The 19,471-nt window shown below is 48.8% G+C and overlaps 1 protein-coding gene across 4 annotated transcripts in view; it reads left to right on the top strand.

The window, feature by feature from the left end:
* Nucleotides 1-6,436: 6,436 nt before the first annotated feature.
* The window catches only part of PRDM11 (PR/SET domain 11), a 46,382-nt gene continuing 33,347 nt past the window's right edge, over nt 6,437-19,471 (top strand). For 2 of the 4 annotated variants that reach the window (XM_027459732.3, XM_027459734.3), the window contains exon 1: nt 6,860-7,108. The gene's annotated coding sequence lies outside the window, so the exon portion shown is untranslated. Of the gene's footprint in view, nt 6,581-6,859; nt 7,109-19,471 lie in introns of those variants that run through there. The other 2 variants (XM_027459733.3, XM_038179297.2) reach the window with 2 other exon arrangements.

Consider the following 19,471-nt stretch of genomic DNA (forward strand, 5'->3'; position numbering starts at 1 on the left):
TTTGTTTTTGTTTCCAGATACTGTTTTTAATGCAAAATTAAGGCTGTTTTCCCCTTACATTCTTCAGTGCTATAGCTAAGGGTAATGTGTTGCCCTTTAAGCAAACACTTCCTTAAAAAAGCAATTTGATTATCTTCAATTATGCTATTATCAACAGCTGAGAGCAGCAAAATATCAAAGGTTTATAATTATATTCAATTTTCCTCTCATTACAGACAATGAAGTCTGGATGGTCGTTTTCCTTTTTGTTTATAATTAGTTTCCAGTTACAATTATTTTCAGACTGTGATGCATTAGAACAACATGAAATAGTTTGGACGGCAAAAAAGCAGGAGACAAACTGCTTGCTACAAAACCTTTTTTTTTTTTTTTTTCTTTCTCCAGGACTTCAAAACCACACGGAAGTATTTATTTGACACAGACAAATGCTTCCTTTAAATAAAACTTTAATTCAAAGCTAAATTTGATCTACACGTCTCTAACTTGGAAGGGAGAATCCTGAGGTTTATAGATCATGTTCTCATGATGTAGTGCTCGTAACATAATACGCCGGGGCAGCAGCGAGCGGTGGAGGCTCCGTCCGCGAAAATCTGCTGGAAGTATTTGCTTTAGTCCTCTGGTCACTCAGCTGAATTAGCTTCTTTTCATGAAGTAGCCTGTAAGGGATAACACACAGCTAATAGATAACTGTTGCATAGACAGTCCGTAACGCGCTGTCCTAACAGCTGTGGAAGCACAACATTCCTGCCACCCCTGCAATAAAATGAATTATTATTAAATGATGTGTGCGGGAAGCACTCGGTCTGGCTGCACTGTCAAGCTGTAAGAAATTCCTGACCAGTGCTGTCCCCTCACGGTGCAGCAAGATGCTAAAAGGGTCCCCAGCCCCCCAGGGCAGCAGTGGGAGCAGAGCTGCCACAACCTGGTACGAGGAGTGGGTGGAGGATGCAGAAAGGTCAATGTGCAACAAAGCTATGGAACATACTGCAAAACTTGGGCTGGAGCAATGACAACATCTTGCAGATTGTGTCCCCCAGTCAGCAGCTCAGCCTCAAAGGTACAGTGATAGAGAAAATACTGGTGAGGAACCCATAAATATCCCAAGGAGAGGAAATGATGCAGCAGCATAGATGATGCCATGGAGCTGAAAGCATTCCTAGCTCTCTTCTCAGTGATGTGCTGGTCCCACGGGACAGAGGAGCAGGGGGTATTGCATCCCACACTTTGGCGTGCAGCTGGAGGGAAGCCAATGCAAGGAGTTTGTACCAAGAAATCCCCTGGGGTAGGAATAAACTGCACATTACCACCATTACTGAAACCTGGTAATGTAGTGCTGATGACACTTTAATTAATCCAGAATAGAATGATTTATATTAATAATGCACCCATTAACTAGATTAAGAGCTCGTTCCTTTTAGATCTCAAAACTTAAATCGTCGATGGAGAATCCCTAGCAAACAGAGATGGTTCTGTGGTGGGGTTTTTAAAGGAGGGGTATTTATATCTAACCTATTCAGTATTTTAACCGGTACCAGAAAGTTAAATATAAAATCACTGCTGATAAAATTCAGAAGTGACGTGCAGATGTGCAAGCTAGGGAAGAGGCAGTGTTATGCTATCTGATCTGTGAGTGTTTGATTTAACAAGCATGGGCCCATTCACAAGACAGTGGGGTTCCAAGGACAGTTCCATGCCCAGTGGTGCAGGCACAACCCGTCCCCACAGCGCGATGGACCATCCCCTGGCAGCACCGACTCTGGAAAGGGTGAAAGGCTGAAAAGGTCACTGGGAGCTAGCAGTGTAATGGCGTGACAAAATACTAAGGTGACCCTGGAAGCAAAGAACAAAGAAGCCATTTGTGTACATGTGTGTTTCAGGTTAGGTGGATCCTAACCACGTTTTAAAAGGGAAGTTGAAAAACTGAGCAGAGTTCACAGCAAAACCTGGAAAGCAATACAAAGACTGGTGAAAATGTCTTGCCATGAGAGCTTTAAAGAGATCAGTTTGTTAACTTACCCAGAAAGAAAGACTTGGTGTTCACTAGACTACAGTCTAGATATATCTTCCCAAGAAGAAGGTACCAAGACGATATCGAAGAATAAAGGAAAGCATCAGAACTGATGGCCACAATGTGGACGCAGTCTAAGTCATAGAGAGAATTAACACCCATGTTCATAACAGGGAGGGGGAATGCATAGGGAAAGAGAAGTTATTTGTCTCTTGATTCCTTCAGATCAGAACTTGGTGCCTTCCCTAAAGACAGCTTTTTAGTTAAATGCAAGTTATTTGGCTGAAGTCTGGGTAGCTGCTTGCGATATATAGAAATGCACATTCCTACGGACTGCCAAAACATGTGACAGATGCCTAGAAACAAACCGCTGAGTTTTTAAGTGCTTGTGAGTGGAGACATTCCTCACTCTGCAGCCTTTGGGGGAGCTACAGAGAGAACATTTCATACCAAAAAGCAGTTCTGATCATTTATTAAGAATACATCAGCGCAGATTCTCAGGCCCCAGTGTTTAAAAAACGGCATTATTGGTATGTGTCTTACCTAGACTAAAAGATTTCAGGACTGACCTCGGTCATCTCTTCTCTGGGTCTTTTGCTTTGGTTTGAGTGCTCGCTCTTGCTGCTGTCCCCGCAGCCCTGTCGTGGAACCATGCTGAGAACAGGATCTGGGCACCGATCTGGGTGAAAGGCAATCTGCATGCACACACCAATACTACAATAACTAAGGAGAATATTTTTTTTTCCACGGATTATTTTTAACCTGGTCCAGCTCACTGCTCCAGTTCCCGGCCTGCAAACAGCTTTGTCAGCACTGCCAGGGCTGGGCAGAGCAGAAAATCCTAAAGCCAGCACTGCCTCGGGGGCACACAGATGCTGAGGCTGATGCTGCCATGGGAGAGGTCCTGCTTTCCTCATCTCCTCTGACAGCAGTCCCACCACCACTTTGCTGGTGTCGGCACTCACCTGGCTAGCTTTCTGCAGGGTCAGCCAGCCCGTTCAAAGAGGACGGTAGTGCCAGTATGAGGGACCGGTCCTGCTGGAGCAGCTCTCCCTACCTGCAGCATCACTCCAGTTTTGACAAAACCACAGCTCCAAATTCCCATACAGCTCTACAGTGCTCCCAGAGAGGGCTCCCTGGCTCCATGCACAGATCTAAATCCCAGGCAGGATCATGCCACCCTGCTCACTGACCCTGTCAATGCCTCGTCCTCCTCTCTTACGTTACGTGGCCTCCAGGTGAGCAGGCTCAGGTGGGCTCTCAAGGTGGGCTCAGCAGATGGTGGCACAACTGCCAGGGACCAGAGGAAAGAAAAAATTGGAGGGGGTTGCACCTATCAGTCTGAACTGAGATCAGCGACCTGGCAGCTTCTTGCTTTGCTGTTGAACTCAGCAGGATTTAGTGGCCTCCCAGCGGCCTGTTCATCAGGCTTAACCTGGAGTCATTCATAACAACCCTGCAGGGCACTGCATTTCCAACACATTCATACACCTCTGCCATTAATGGGGAAGACTCATACCAAAGAGAGGAAAAAGACGCAGCCCTGCTGGGTACGGGTGCAGTTCTCCACAGACACCTGCTTTCAAAGAGCTCTTCCCCACACCTCCTTCAGGGCCTCTCCCACCCTGCTGCGGTCCCTGGGAGGTAACTGCGAGTTTCTGGCTGGGTTTCCTTCTTAGTCACGTAATTTCCTTTTTCTGCCTTTTTTTTTGTTTTTGTGGGACTTTTTCAGATTTTCAAAGGGAAAAACCTCTATTCTGATTCTCCATCCAACAACCATTAGTGTAGAAGAGAAATGCCCTTAATTTTCATGTGGCTTCTCCCTGCTGCTTCTAGAGCTAAAAGCTGGCTGGCAGACTCACCAAGCAGCTCATTTCGCACTTCATAAGAGCACCAACGTGACAGTCCTGACAATCTGAGTCCTTTCCATGTGAGGAAAAAGTGTTGTTTAGTTAATGGCAGCACAATTTTCCTTTCCTTTTTCCTTCCTCGAAGCCTGGAGAGCAGACGTGAGCCCTCTGCTATGGACACCATGTCCTGTGGTCACATAGCTATGTGATAGACACTGTATGTGGACTTCTAGAAGAAACTGAATGCTTTTCGGCCTCTCCCTGGGTCCCCTGTGGTTGACAGCCAGCAGGAGGAACCCCCCACCCAGCCTGGCATCCCCCCTCCTCACAGGGTGCCTAAAAACCCCGAGGGTTTTTAGGGAATTTTTAGGGAATGCTGTGGTGCACAGAACATCCAGCAGCTCGCGTGGCAGGGGTCAGACCTTCCAGCTGAAAGAGGTCCCCACCAGCTTACGGACATTTAAAACCAGTTGTTGACAAGCCAGATTCTGTTTTATCCACGTTTGTGCACAATATTTTTTACGCCATAGGCTAAAAGCTCGGTGTCAGTAAAGGAACCCTTTTGTCTCTCCGGGAGACCATCCAGCAGTTCATGAAGGAAGAGATCTGACAGTCTAAAACCGAAAAATTGACACCTAATTACCTCATTCCTAACTGACGTTGCCATTTATAATATTTTTATTTCCTGAGAGCGCAGCAGATGGAGGGGACTTGCGGTGGGTGGCAGAATGGGGTCTGAACACTAGTGAGTCCAGCAAGGAGAAGTGCCGATGCACATGAACGCAAAAATTAATCCTATGTCGTCTTAATGAGGGAGGGGGCAGTTTGCTGAAGAAGGGGGATGCCTTTCCGAGCCAAAAAGGTAGTTTTTTTTTCCAGAGATACCTCAGTCTGTGGTCCTTATGTGCCTAGTTTCTCAACAGAAAAGATGCAAAATCTTCTTTGCGGCGATTTTACTGCCTGACTATTAAACACATAGGGACACACTTTAAGACAAGAGAACTCCCTCCCAATAAATTAGCGTGCCCGTGTTTGCAAGGAGCCATAATAGCTGTTATTTATATTGTACTTAAATATTTAATTTTCTTTGTAAATAAAAGCTTTATGCCTCCCTTTGAGCCTGCTCTTACCGCCTTAGACTGCAACAGTTATGACAAAACTATTACTTCAAATTAACATGGCATTCAGCAGGCATTTGTATTACTTCCATGATTTTTATTGTGTTTTTAATTATTATTTTTTCTCGCAGTTCATTCATCAGTCATATTTACAAGCCCATTGTCCGCCTGGCTGCCAGCGGAGTGTTCTCATACATTTCAGCACATAGACAGAAACTGCAAACTAGAGCAGCTCTGCTAGGATCTCTAATATTTCTGAGGAGTCTGAAGGTGCTGACAGCTTATGGTATGCCTGTCCCAGGCAAGTGCAAGTGCCTCAAAGTCCATCTATCTGTGGTTACTGGTAAGGGTAAAATTACACAGCACGTTTACCCTTTGAGAAGGAATCCTCCCTGGAGAGGTTAGAAATGGGGAACAAAAAGTGTACCGCAGCTGGGGACCTGACAAACAGCACTCATTTAAACTTCAAAATAATCATCCGTGCTGCTGCTGTAAAGCAAGCTCGTTCTGCACTTGTGTTGATTACTTTCCTCATTGTTTGGCCAGACAGTATCTTTAGCCAACTCGAGTCATATACCACGACCTGGTCCTGAAGTCCTGCCACCCCCAAGCCCTCAGTGACAGCACTGGAAGCAGCTCCCGGGTGGCAGGAGCAGGCCTTGATTTTGCTGAGGTTGTGTCCTCGCTACTCTCCTTTCCACACCTCATCCCGTCCCTTTACAGCAGGATGGCAAGGATTAGGGAAGATCGGTATTTCTTGGGACTGCAGACAAGGGTATTTCTCAGGGCTGCAGAAAAAGGGAAGTAGCTCCAAGCACCGGAGCATGTACATTGCCACCACAGCCCTGTTCACATACAAGCTCATTGTCAACCAAAGGAACTGAAAAATTACGGCCATTTATCTATCCCTCGCTTTACCCCCCACTGTGCCTCTTTTGGCAAAGCAGCCAGGCAGTTCGCATTGTTTCAAGTTTAACGCTCGCAGATGGTTTTATTTAGAATTTGCTTTATTGGTGAGACATGTTTCCTCTCTTTATTAAATTATGCCTACTTTTTGTCAGTCATCACGCTGCCCATGATTTCTGCGCAGAGCTCGGGGGGCCGGGTCCTTCTTATTGCTGTCGGGTGGGTTGTGTTTTGTTGCTGGTTTTATTTTGAGGTGGGGGGGGGGGGATTAGAAACGAATCCCTAGGCTCGCCTTTTGCCTTACGGGGGGCAATGACACCCCGGCAGGACCAGGGGCACCCACAGCCCGCAGGAGCCCGCAGGAGCCCGCAGGAGCCCGCAGGAGCCCGCAGGAGCCCGCAGGAGCCCGCAGGAGCCCGCAGGAGCCCCCTCGCTGCGGCCGGGGGCCGCTCCCCCGCCTGTCCCCGAGCTCCCCGGGGGGGCGGCCCGGCGGGCCCGGCCCGGCGGCAGGTGGTGGCCGCGGCGGCGGGCGGGCAGCACGGGGGGAGCCCGGCAGGGCACAGGACGGGACGGGGCCCCTCGGCCGCCGGCTCCTCCGTCCTTAAAAGCCCCCCCCGAGCCCCTGCCCGGCCGGGGCGGCTGCGGGCGAGCAGATCGCCGCCGGCTCGGCGCGGAACTCGCAGGCTCCGGAGCAGGAGGTGGGAATTGAGGGCGGTTTGGGTTTCCTCGCTTTATTTTTTTTTTTTCCTGCTTTGTGCATGTTTTCTTTTTTTTTTTTTTTTTTTTCTTTTTTTTTTTTTCTCCCTTCTCGCTTCACCTCGGGCGCCAAGCACCGGGGCGGGCGTTCACAGGCACGGCCCCGGGAGAGCCCCAGCGGGCCGGGCCGGGCCAAGCCAAGCCGGGCGGGCCGGCGGCGCCTCCCCCCGCCGGTTCGGGGGGTCCCCGGGCTCGGCCCCCGAACGCCCCTCTCTTCCGTTCTCCATGTCATTTCCTGTGCTAATAAGATGGTGGTCACGGCCGGGAGGGAGGGAGCCGCCGCCGCCTCCGCCGAGCCCGGCCCGGCCCCGGGACCCGTCCTCGCCTGCGCCTAGCGAGCGGGGCCGGCGGGGCGGCGGGGAGGCAGGGCGCAGCCAGCCGGGCCCCCCCACACCCCGGTGCGGAGCGGGCACCCCCCCCCCTCCGCCCCCGGGACGCCGAGGCGGGCCCCCCGCGCCCGCAGCGCCGAGGTGAGTCAGCCCCGCTGGTAGCCAAGGTGGCCACGAAAATGGCTGCGGGGGACGGCAGGGAGGGAGGGAGGGCAGCAGCGCGGGGGCCCCGCCCGGGGGTCGCGCCTGGGGGTGGCCGCGGTGGGGCGGTGGCGACCCGCGGCCAGGTAGCGCCCCCTGCTCTTCCTCTTCCTCCTCCTCCTCCTCCTCCTCCTCCTCCTCCTGGCCCCGCCGCTCCCCTCCCGCCCGCGCCGCGGCGGCGGGCGCGCGTCCGCTGAGTGACAGCGCCGGCAGCCAATGGGCGGCGGGGGCGGGCGGGAGGGGGCGGGGCGGAGCGGCCGGGGGCTCCCCGGGGGCCGCGGCCGGGAGCGCCCGGAGGGGAGGGGCTGAGGGGGGTGGGGGGGGTGCTGAGGTGGGGGGCTCCGCGCTGCTTCAGCAGCAGGAAGTGTGTAAAGTTGGGGATATTGGGGTAACGTCATTAAAGTGGTCGTGGTGGGGTTTGTGTGGAGGCTTGCGTGGAGAGGCTGAACGTCAAAATGAGGGGTTTGGGGTCGGTAACCGAGTTATAACCGAGTTATAGCGCCACAGATGAGCTGGGGGGGCTCCAGGGGGAAGAAGGCAGCTGCTGGAGCTTGGTGTGGAGCCCCAAAGCTTGTTCCCGGTGGTGGGAGGGCAGGTGGGAGCTCTTGGTGTGGATTCCCAGCTTGGCGTTGGGAACGTGCATCCGAACCCTGCGAACAACCAGTCTTCCTGAGAACGCCAAAACAAGCAAAAACAGCTTTCCGTCCTCGATTTGGGTTGCAGCTTTCTGGCGGTTGGAGAAATCCGGGCTCTTTAACGGGGTAGGCTTGAGGTTCTCCTTACTGCAGCCTGGAGCTCTCCGAGCACTGGCCCTTCAGCCGCAGGGCTGAGGTAGGGACACGTCTGGTGACCAGGAGCCAGCACGTGCCCCCGCGCTGTCACAGAGCAAGTGCCAGGGCCACAAGCATCCCTGCTCAGCGTCTCTCCCGTTGTATCTCTGCTTCTTGAAGTATTTCACCGCCAGCACTTCTCTGCGGCGCTGCTGCCTGAAGCCCTGCGGTGCAGGGGGAAGTGGCGTGGAGCAGAAATGCCGTGCCGCTTGCTGCAGGCAGTTTTAGCGTCGTCGTCTTCTGCGCTGACCTCCTCTGCAGTAGTCGGGTGAAGAAAGCTTTAATTTCACAGGCGCTGACTCTTCCGTTCTCCCGGTGACCTCCTTTCTGCTAGTGAGGGTTTTCGTAAATAGGAGAAAAAATAAAGCCTGTGGAGCAGTGGTCCTTCTAAAATGATGCTGTGAAATGTTGCTTTTCGAGGATCCCTGCTAGCTGAACTTGCCGGTGAAAGTGGATTCCAGTAGCGAGTCCAACCTCCTGAAGAAAAAACAGAGGACAAGGCGAGAGGCAGGTTCTTGCCTTGCTGAGCAGCATCTTCAGAAAGAAGGTTAGGGAAGAGTGCTCCAGAAACAGAAAGTGTGCAGGTAGAAGAGGCTGAGCAAAGTGCTGTGGAAAACACAAAACAGTTGCATGGCTTCTCGGGAAGGTGAGGGCAGGCAAAGTGGATGGAGGAGTGACCTGGTGAGGAGGGCAGCACGAGCATCCCACGTTAGAGATGTTTGTCTTTAAGATGCCCATCACGCGGTTGGCAGGCACTGCACTGATACCAGAGAGGATTGGGAAGGCTGAGAGCAGGGAGGGAAGCAAACAGAGGGGAAGGGGTGCAAATTTTGAGTTGTCGTCTGGAGTTGGGTTTGCAGTGTGGATCTTTCCGCATCTAGTCGCTGTCCTTACTATGTGGGTTTCTGACTTAAGCTGGAGTTGGTGAGGGTAGCACTGGCGTTTTTCCTCCTTCCATCCCAAACTGCGGACATAATTGCAAGAACCTATATGTTTCTGCCGAGAGACAGTGAAGCAATTCAAAATATTGACACTTAAACCTTTGCCATTATGCTTCCTGGTCAATGCTGTGCTTGTGTGAGCAGGATAGCCTGCATCCCCGAGAGCTGTTGTTCAAAGGGCTCCTCTGTCCGCAACACGGGGAGGCAGCCGTCCAGCCTTTCATACTCGGAACAGCTTCTCTGCAGTCAGAAGGTAAAAACATTATACATATAATTTAAGGTTTAAGCTGCAATCTGCAGAATCTGGCAGCCTCTGGAGAGGGATCGGTAATGCATACTGCAGAGCAGCGCTTCAGCACAGTCCCTCGGTCGCAAACAGCCATCAATAAGGGGCCCATCAGAAGGGTATCGTTAGGGAAGTCGTCCCATTTGAGCACGCTGACGACAAATGGATTCGCTTCTTTGCCCCTTTTCTTTTTTTCCTCCTTAGGTTTTGGCTTTTCAGCCAGAATAGTTTTACTTCCGTGGTCTGATCAGTGAATCTATGGTTTCTGTTAGTGGGCAAATTGTACCATGTCCCACGCCGTGGTAGTTACTTGTAATTTCTGCATTTTCTGAAACGTGCTTTAGGCACTTGTATGAACGTGAGGATTACTGGTGAAAGAGTCTAAGCTGGTGGATCTTTAACATTGAAAGTGAGTGTCTTCCCTTTGAAGGCTTTATAAAAAGCGTAGGTGCCTCGGGTTGTGACTGTCAGAGGGAGGTGGAGGCAGGATTTCCAAAATTCAGCACCTCTCTCAGGAGCCTGCTCTCCAGTACTGTGCTGGCAGCGGTGCTGCGGGAAGGGTTAGCCCGAGGGGGCACTGAAATGAGCTTCAGCAGCGAGGCCAAGCACTGAACGTCAGGAGCACTGCATCTGTGGGCAGGGCACACCTGGGAGCAGTGCTCGCACCCTTCTCAGCGAGCATCGGAGCGCTGCAGGCACGCGGCTTCTGCTGGCTCCCAGCGAGCGCCGCTTCAGAGCGTATCATTTTGAAGGCCAGTAATTGGAGCTGATGTTGGCCAGGGACATCAGCTGTTTCCAGGCTGATAATCGACTTGAAATGTTGTCCAGCGCATTCCCACTCCGTACAACAAAGCTTTATTTTGAAAATGTGTTGTATAAACTATGTCATAATAAACTGAGTGCAGTGAAATGCAGTCCTACACCCGGAGCCTCAAATAGCTGAGCAGACGAGGTGTACATACTGTATTTCTTGAAAGGCGTCCTAAGTTTGGCTGGGGTTACCTTTTCACTCCGAGCACATCCCTCTTCACACCTTTCGTTTGGATAATCCTTGACTTGCTGATGTCTGTGTACTTGGGTTCTGTTCTTGTGGTGTTTGTTTTGATTTTTTTCTTTCCCAAGCTACTAGGGAGTACTTCATTAGGTCTGCTGCTCTCCTTCAATTGGAGACATTTTGCTTGGAAAGGCTGATGCAGAAGTTAAATATGCCACAGTTTGCAGAGCCCAGTCTTTTCATTCAGAGGAAATTAATGAAAGCACTTGGAAGCTAAAGGAAAAATTGGTATTGATGACATACTTTTGTGAACAATAACATACATTCTGGAGCTGTGTACTTGCCTAGGCATGCAGCGTTTGGTTTTTTGATTTTTTTGGTGTTGATTTTTTAATTTGAGCCCATATGAGGTCAATCAGCTTTTGAAGAACAGAAACAAATCACTTACTGAATTTTTGTTCCTCTTACAAAGAAAACTTTATGTACAGTGTATAAGTTGCATTGTTCCTTAACAATTTTTCCTAAACCACATAGTGTCGGACTGACTGAAGAAGTCAGCAGTACCTGACTTCTTGTGCAGAACCTCGCCAGCCAGCGCTGTGTTGCTGTTGCAAGGCCAGCACCTCCAGAAAGGTGGATCCACTTACTGCGCCTCCTAGACGTGTTGAGAGCTAGCACCAACTAAATCAGATGTTAACGTGTGCTCCTTAGGGCTGAGGGACTTAACTGGTGGTTGTGTTTCCTTTTAACCAGGTCTCACTCGGTCGTCAGGTGTTGAAATGTTGCCTTTGAGCTCTCTTGGTGTAGTCAGTGAATTTTTGTAGCATGCCAGTGACTCGCGTGTGTGAAGTCACTGTGACGTGCCCCCTCTTCTCTTTGGACAGGAATTGAATGAGCTCTTCTGTGCTTCCACTAATCAGTGTTTTAAAAATGCCCGTAGTGTAAAGGATTAGCTATTTCTGGGCAACCTGACACCTTTACCTCGAAGACACTTGACGAGGGGGTGTTGAAGGGGTAGACCAAAGGCGCTTGGCTCCTGCTGGAAACTTTTTGCTGCATTAGGATAGGCAGGATCTGAACACCCCTCGCTCTCTGTATAGAAGGGAATGTGCAGATCAAGTGGTGGTGGTGGTGAATTCAGCACACGGATATCTGATTTCTTGGCAGATCTGACACTGGGAGTATCTGGACTGCTGCCTGCACCAAGGAAAGGGGGTCGGTGTGACCCACGCTCAGCCAGTACTCATCCAAGCGGTGTAACATGAGCCCCTAACCTGTAGACAGATTTACCAGCCCTGAATAATGTCTGTTGTGCTGTGAGATCTTATCTCCCTAATGGCCTGCAAGAGGGTACGAAACGAGGAGAAATAAATATGGCTTTTGCTTTTGCTTTCTCTGCATTTTGTAGAGCCGTTGATTTGTGCTCATTCTGCTCCGTGTGTTCATTGGTGCCTTTCACGGGGTGAGTTAGTTTGTTAGTGTTTTAGAAACAGTTAAGAGTACGATTTATGGGTATCTTTTCACTTTCCTCCCGAGTAGCTTGGAGGGGATGGAGGCAGAAGGCTGAATCTGTACAAAGAAAGGAGCTGCTTGCTGTGTCCTGTAGCCCAAGGAGGGTGACACCACAATAACAAGCATCAAGGAGCTGTCATGTAACATCCTTCAACAAAAGTGATATGGTACCAAATGGACAAATGGCACCAGAGCAGGATTTCATATTGATGTTACATCCCAGCTGAATGGGGACCCCCCTTGCGGCTGAGACAGCCTGCCTGGAGGTGTTGATGCTCTCTGCTGCAGAGGCTTTGGCAGCTGGTTCCTGAAGCTTTTCCTTGGGGTGGTGGGAAGGAAGGGGTCTTACGCAGTGGCCAGATACCTACTGGAAGTCCTGAGGACTGGTGGAGGTGGGGGAGGTGTCTCACCTGCTGTTAGGGCAAAGAGCTGTGGGTTGTGATCTGCGAGTAGTGCCGGCTGCTCGAGAAACTTGATGTCACGTGGCCGTATCAAGGATAAAATTGTGTTTTGTGGCTTGTGCTTTCCATGTGATGGAATTTGGGGGCAGTTTCTCAAAAATCGCCAGCGTTACTAAGGTGTGTGTATACACTGGTGTGCATAAAGGCAGACGGGGGCTCAGTATTGCTGCCTTGGTGCAGGGGCAGGGTGCTCTGCTGACATGCACTGAGCTTTCTGGCTTGATGGGTTTGGATTTCGTGCATAGCTTGGCTGTGCTTTGCACGCGTGTGCAAGCCTGTCTGTCCTGCCAGTCCATCCCATCTACCACCAGTGGAAGAAAAAAAGGCAGAGTACTTCAGGTAACGTTTAAAAAAAAGAAAAAAGAAAGCTCCTAGAAAAGCGTTGAGTGCAAGGCTGTGTTGTTGTAAGATGGATGTGCTCTCCAGAGGAGCTAATTTAGACAGTAAGGAAATATATGTGAGGCTGATCGCTGGCCGGATGCCAGTCACTGAAGGGCACCGGAGGCTGAAATGCCAGGCAGCGCTGGTAGTGCTGGCACTCCAGCCCGTGACGGTTGGGTTGCATGAATTATCTCTCTGCCTTCCAGCTAATTTTATCCTGTTGATTTTTCATGAATCATTTCCCATCTTTGTGGGTTAGAAATTGAGGTGGAAGTTTGCTCGCCAGAATAGCCACATCTGCTATTTAGAAAGCAGCGACTTGGGTTTGCTTCCTGCCCGCCCCCATGCCTTCCCTTCCCTTTCCTTTCCCTTTTTACCTCGCCAGTGTTAAACTTCGTGAAACGCTGGTGTTGCTGACCCACAGGAGGTTTTGGGCTGGCTGGACACTGAGCTTTGGTGGCTCAGCCTGGCACCGAGCGTGGCCTCGCTCCAGCCTTTTTAGTCTTTCCACGGATGAGAGTAATAGAAGGCCATTTGAGCACCTTCCTTTGAAGCAAAGCAGGCGCTGTGTTAACGAGGGGATGTCTCGAGCTTGCTGATGATCATATTTCACCTCTTTTTGTGTATCACAGAAAGTCCAGGAGACTGGAAGAGTAATTGCGTTGGGACAGTTCTGAAAATGGCCATGCGGATGGCCAAGGAGGTGATGGGTTGGATAGTGTAAGCTGCCCTGGGTAAACGTAAAGAGATTAATTAAACTTGACTGAAGTTCAGCTGAAAGTGATTGATGTTACAGGGAGTGTCTTCCACCCCTCTAACAGGTCAGTTTTTATTCTTCAAGAAACTTAAATTTGGTTTAAAGAAAGCTAAGTAGTCGTGATACACTTAGATACTACATAAGGCAGTTAACTCGGTGCAAGAGAACCCAATTAATATCCGATGCCAAAAAATACCAGTAAAAATACAAGTGGCTTAGGAACTGAAGGTAGTGACTGATAGAGAGTCAGCATCCAATAAATAAACTGAAGCGGCAGTATAAACAGTAAGGAGGATGAAGGATACGCTAGGCTGAAGGACAGCATTAGCACACAAATAAATCAACTGTTTGTGGTTTAACGTTAAGGTGAATATAGAAAACGGTTTTTCACCGCTGAAAGATCAAGCCTGGCGTTGCCACCTTAGACGAAGGGAGCAAATAATTCAGCTATTTTAAGCTAGAGCTTGATCGTTTTACAGAAGAGTCTCCGCAACGTGATACGCGGAGCCTGCATTTTCAAAGAAGTAGACTTGGTGACCCTTCCCTTGAACTGAGGGGAAGAAAGAAGCCAATTCTGTTTGACACCTACTCAATGATGCAGAAGAAAGCGTGACTCATCACCGGTGAAATGTGTAGCTGAAAAGAGTTTGGTGAACTATAGGTATTGACAAGGGCAGGACAGCTGTGTGGAGTAGTTTTGGTAAATGGACCCTTATATATAAAGCAAAAAAACATACAGAAAATAAAACCATTTTCATATAGACAAGTGGAGAGCTGTGACCATGGAGAGGAACGGCCTGAACACAACCTGTGAAACGGGAGGCTGCATCCCAAGCCATCCCTTGCAAGAGCAGAGGGGTCAGAAGGGGCAGGCAGCTCTGCGGAGCTTTCTGTGCCAAGTCACGGCTGAAAAAGACTACCGCAAGTCTGGGCACACCGGCGGGGAAGTAATGAATAGGGGTACGGAGGCAGTTTTATGTCTGTAGCCCTTATGTTTACTTCAGATTCACTCTTACATCAGCGTGGCTTTCCAGTGCCAGCATCTTAAAATAACGTACAGCAAATTGGAACAGTGACACAGAAGAACGATGAAAATTGTTGGAAAGCTGAGAATGCTGGATGGGGACACGTACTGAACTGAGCCACCGATGTGTTTTTGTTCAGTGCTTATCGCTACTGCTATCCAAACACCTCCCAGTAGTGCCTTAAGGAACAAGGCTTACATCTGCCACTTGGTTGTGTTCTTGCTCTGCCCTTGGGGAGAAAAATGTTGTTTGAGTGGCATCTTGTTTTAGTACCAGATTTTTGTTCCTGTTTGTTTAACTTCGTACACGTACGTATATATTATGCTGAGGAAGCCAAAGGCGAAGAAGTGCAACTGGCACTCCTGACCAAAGATGGTGAGGTTTCTTACAGCCATTAACCCTGGAAACAAATCTTTCTGTTTGCTCAAAGCAGCCCCCCAACATGCTGGGTATTTCAGCCTTTTCCACGAGGTTGCAGGGCCCTTTAAAAGAACTGCTGACTGGTGCCCAAAACTCGAAAGATTCATATATAACTTGTCAGCAGCAGTGATTAACAATTGAAATGAACTTCTATTGGCTCCTCTTCCCCTAGCCAGACTCAGATGGAGATTTCGTCCCCTTTATAGGCTAAAGGTAAGGGCATGTGACTTGGAGGGGATCAGTCAGGTTGACCTAATTCTCCCTTCTGCCCTTAAACTATGAATCATGGAGATCAGTGCAAAGAGCCAAATACACCAAAAAGAGAAGCTTTCAGTTGAAGGGAATTTTCAATGTACGTTAAAAGTGCAAGTCCCTTGCAAATTCTTCTAGCTGCAGTGAGCAGCTGTCTTTGCTCCATAGCGTGCTGCACTGTTTGAGAGGCTTAGGTTGCATGGGAGCTTTACTTTGTCAGCATCCTGCTGTGCAAATATCTCCTTACTCAACACTTAATGTGCAGAAGTTGCGCCAAATAATCCAGTTTGCAGAGACTGCTGTTGTGCCGTGATGCTCTTGGACCAACAAAGGGTAAATGCTCTGAACTGACCATACTACAGGGTTTTGTGGTAAATTCTGTAAAGTCAACGGTGTTTTCCACCTTGACTAGGAGCAACCATGGGTTCAATAAGACAAACTAATTTAGACTAACTCAGGGATTATTTTAGACATTGTTTTCCTTCTTAGTCCTCCAAAATTTGTCTATCCTGAGGTAGATCATGGCACGTTTTGTTAACACACCTTACAAGAGTGACAGTGAGAATGTGTCTTGCATCTACTTGAAATGAAAGGAGGAGTTCCAGGCTGGCAAACAGGACTTTCCTTGTCCTTGGCCCTCATGCAGTGAGGATAATACTGGGAACTCAGTGTCACGGCACCCAAATGCTGTTTGTCACTTCAGATGCTGGTCTTGAGCAGGTTGCTGAAACCACTGACAACTCTCAGCCTTCCCTGCTGTGAAACTGTTTGAAGTCCTGTGGTTTTGAAGGTTGTTCTTAAAACTTCTTCAGAAAACTGCAGCAAAATCAGTGGTGTTTCCAGTTGTCTTTCATGCAGTCCTGATCTTCTTCAGTGTTTTGAGAGTTCAAACTCAAAGAAAATGTGTCATACTTCTCTTCAGTGAGTTTATGGCTGCCAAACGTGGTGAAGTAATTGGCAATGTTTAAAACAAGTCATGTTTGCAGCCCATGCTGCTCAAATCCTACATCGCCCATGCCACTATAATGTTCACAAAGTTTGAATTTGTGAGTGCCCCAGCTTTCAGCCTTGTGCAGCTGGATGCATTTCAGCCCTGTTCTGAGGAAGAGCCCGGCAGCAGGTGAGGAGGCAGGTCACTGGTGTCACCGTGTGAGGACATTGCTTAGCTGTGCCACCAGCTGCAGGACAGCTTCTCCCCCCACATCATACTTCAGCAGGGGGATGTTAAGCCAAGGCTGTTGACTTAGAAGCAATTTTCCCATCGTAGCATGGGGTTAGTGTCCGTCTGTGGACAGGGACCTCCTCTGAACAAAGTGGTTCCAACTCTCATCCTGCGGGATCCAGTGGTGTTTACACGGGTTGCAGCCGTGCGTGGCCAGCTGCGTAGCCAGCTGATGCCTCATAAAGTGACCTGAAACAGTTGGCATGGCCAAGGTCCTTGGTAAGTGAATGCACCTTGAGGAAAATGGTCCTCATGGGTCATTCGTGGCTGTCGGGGGGAGCACAGAGCCTTGAATGCAGTGCTTTATTTCCCTTCTGCGCTCGTCAGTAGCCGAGTGTTCTGGATTACTATTTCTGGTAATAATATGCAACTGTAGAAAAAGCATATGAATTAAAGTCCATCTTTAACCATGGGCCCACACTTTAAAATGTTACACTAGCTATGCGAGATCTTTCTTAAAAGAAGAGGCGATGACCTCTAGAAGGCCAGCAGTGAGAAATGGAGGGAACGAGCTGTGTACTGAGGAGGGGATGGATTCCTATATGGCTGTTTCACATGCAAGAATGTCCAAATCTGGGAAATGCGCCAGTAAAACGTAAAATTAAAGCTCTGTTTTGGAGCCTGATCCACACAGATAAGAGTCTGTGGCTGTTAACTAATAACTACAAGAGGGGCAGTGATAAAGACGGCATTCTTGAGGACAGGAATTCACAGGTTCGTTCGTGCTTAACCCCATTTGGACTTTTCTTCGCACATTTGAGGTTAACAGCTCAGATGTGCTTGTGCCTTCTGTTTCCTTTACTGTTAGCGACATGGTAAAGCCACTGAAGATCTTTATGTGTGTCTAGCAGCGATGTTACAGGTTCTTGCTTGCTTTGTAGTGAAAAAGGGAGAGATGACACGGCACTGCCTGTGCCTGTTGGGATTTGCAGCAGCCGCGCTGGTGTCCCAGACCTCCTAAGGGTTGTTGTGTGTCATACCATGACTGTCTGCTGTCCAAAGGACTTGGGATTGTGTGTAAACAGCAACTGGATATTCACAGCATCCTTTTGACTGAGGGATTGTCTTCCCTAACACACTGCTGGGATTTTGCAGTAGGCTGTGTGCGTGCTGACGTTAAGGGGACTGAGAGTGTTGATGGTGACAGGGACATGTACATCCTGGGAATGCCTTCAGCAGTTAACCAAAGCAGCCTGCTCTGAATATGCATTGCTTATCTACGTTATCTGAAACACAGCCATAAAAATTGCCCAAAAATGAAGTGGAAGAAGGCAGTGAAAAGTGAAGAATGTGAATTGGAATCTTGTAATTGTGGAAAACTAGGAAAGAAAAAAAAAAAAAAAAAAAAAACAGAGGGAGGTAGAATTTAGAAAAATTAAATACAGCTTTATATACATCAGGAACTTGAGGAGTCCTAAAAGCATGGTCATCTGCTGGTACCTGGAACTGGAGAAATGATGAATGTTTCTTTTCTGCAATCCAAGGAAAAGCTAGGTAAGTTGGATGATGATACCAATTACAGCAGCAGCATAGTGCTTTCTGTTGTAATATTAGCTTGGGAAATTACCAAACAACAGCTACTAAAGCAGAACATTTTGGCTGTTTTGACTAACTTAAATTGAGGGATTTTAAAAGTGCTGGCTGAACAACTCTCTGTGGGCTGTAAACGCTAGAAACTTTTTTTAATGTATCCAAAACAAGTTAGACTGACAAAAATAGTGTTCTGTGCTAGTGATTAAGTCATAAATAAGCAAGCTAATACCAAGTTTAATCTGTTCAGACTGGGATATTAGGCTACCTTTGGTCTGAAGTTGGCATCCAGTAAAATAATATGATAGCTGATAGGGATTTGATTGGCTATGATGAAAGGGAGCATTATTTGTAGTAATCCATCGGTATAGATTTTTGGAAAATAGATCTTTGCAAGCCTGATGTCATCTTGTGATGCTGCTTTATTATTGCTCAATAAAGGTGAAAGCGGTGGTGTGTCTTAAGTCTTCAATGCACAAAGTTGTACCACAGGTCGCTGGAATACGCAGCTAGAATGATTCAGCCTGTCACACTGAATAAACAGAAACCCAACTAAACGAAAGGTCACAGTATCAAGAAGAGAACCATCGAACCCATGCTCGATCAGGTGTATTTCTAGTTGTGTCCACTGGGATTCAGTTTTTTGGCTCAATGCTAATCAACAAGCTTATTGGTGTCCTGGAAGAAAACACAAAATTAGTGTTGGTATTTGTGGACAACGCAAGGCTTGATAGAGTCACTAATGAAGAAAAAAAAACGAGTTACTGATAAGGGTGTGGTCTCATGCTTGCTAGGTGAGAAAACAGCAAGTTACATGAGTATGGTATGTAAAACCAGGCACCCAGGAACAGTGACAGTAGGTGTGCTGGCAGGGGTGGTGTTCAGAGAGCTTTGCAGGAGCTAGGACTCTTACAGCAGCGCGGTGCTTTGCTGAACACAAAATCCCAGCTGGGCACGGTGGCCAGAAAGTAAATGTGGGACTTGGACACAAACATGGAAATCTTGAGCCGGAGCAGGGAGGGTGTTATCTTAGTGCAAGGTACTGCTGCAGTCCCTGCAAGAACATGGCTGTCAGTGCTGGGCAGGAATGTTGCTGATAAGTTGCAGTGAGTTGGGGGGGACCATGAGAACAAAGAGCTGGAAAATACACCGTGCGGTGAAACAAGGAACCTCCATTTGTAAAATCAATGCTACATTTCTCTTTTTTTTTAAATTTTTTTCCTTGCTCTTCTTGGAGATATTCTGTCGTTTAGCCAGGAATTCACTCAAGGAAGTGCCACGGCCTGCATTGCGCGGGAGGTCAGGCTGCACAGTCCTGGGGTCCCTCTTGCTTCATAACGCAGGAATCTCCTCAAGGAAGAATGGGAGAGGAAGAGCCATTGTCTGTTCGCAGGGGCATGTGTCTGCAGCTCTTCCTACTAAAAGGCCTTGGGGTTTGCGGGCAATGAAATTCCTCATGCCCTGTCCTCCAAGCTTCCCGAATGTGTGATTTTTTTTTTCGGACAGTGTTCACTGCAGAATATCTGCCCCACCGCCAGCATCCGCCTCGCCCGCGCCAGCACAGGCCCCGCAGCTAGTCAGCTCTGGGGCAGCATCCATCTATTTGTTTCTTAAGCAATGCCCCACATACACACAGCTGCTGCTTTTTTCCTCCTGGGCTGCAGACTTCTCAGGAAAGACCTTTCCTTCTCC

The sequence above is a fragment of the Anas platyrhynchos genome, chromosome 5, assembly GCF_047663525.1.
Source record: "Anas platyrhynchos isolate ZD024472 breed Pekin duck chromosome 5, IASCAAS_PekinDuck_T2T, whole genome shotgun sequence".
In the NCBI taxonomy this organism is placed as follows: domain Eukaryota; kingdom Metazoa; phylum Chordata; class Aves; order Anseriformes; family Anatidae; genus Anas; species Anas platyrhynchos.